Below are 414 nucleotides of genomic sequence, written 5' to 3' on the forward strand. Positions count from 1 at the left end.
GGGGCAGGGGTTCTGTGAGGGAGTACTGTGATGGAGCAGGTTCTCTGTGAGGGAGTACTGTGATGGGGCAGGGTTCTGTGAGGGAGTACTGTGATGGAGCAGTAGTTCTGTGAGGGAGTACTGTGATGGAGCAGGGGTTCTGTGAGGAAGTACTGTAATGGAGCAGTGGTTCTGTGAGGGAGTACTGTGATGGAGCAGGTTCTCTGTGAGGGAGTACTGTGACGGAGCAGGGGTTCTGTGAGGGAGTACGGTGACGGGGCACGGGTTCTGTGAGGGAGTAGTGTGACGGAGCACGGGTTCTGTGAAGGAGTACTGTGACAGAGCAGGGGTTCTGTGAGGGAGTACTGTGACAGAGCAGGGGTTCTGTGAGGGAGTACTGTGATGGGGCAGGGGTTCTGTGAGAGAGTACTGTGA

General features: G+C 56.0%; 1 long non-coding RNA gene across 5 annotated transcripts in view; it reads left to right on the forward strand.

The window, feature by feature from the left end:
* Positions 1-414, forward strand: part of LOC105887851 — a 12775-nt gene that overhangs the window by 1525 nt on the left and 10836 nt on the right. For 3 of the 5 annotated variants that reach the window (XR_002775403.1, XR_002775399.1, XR_002775400.1), the window contains one exon: positions 106-198. This is a non-coding gene — a long non-coding RNA (uncharacterized LOC105887851). Of the gene's footprint in view, positions 1-105; positions 199-358; positions 399-414 lie in introns of those variants that run through there. The other 2 variants (XR_002775402.1, XR_002775401.1) reach the window with 2 other exon arrangements.

The sequence above is a fragment of the Otolemur garnettii genome, unplaced genomic scaffold (assembly GCF_000181295.1).
Source record: "Otolemur garnettii isolate 467f Iridium unplaced genomic scaffold, OtoGar3 scaffold00135, whole genome shotgun sequence".
Taxonomy (NCBI): Eukaryota; Metazoa; Chordata; class Mammalia; order Primates; family Galagidae; genus Otolemur; species Otolemur garnettii.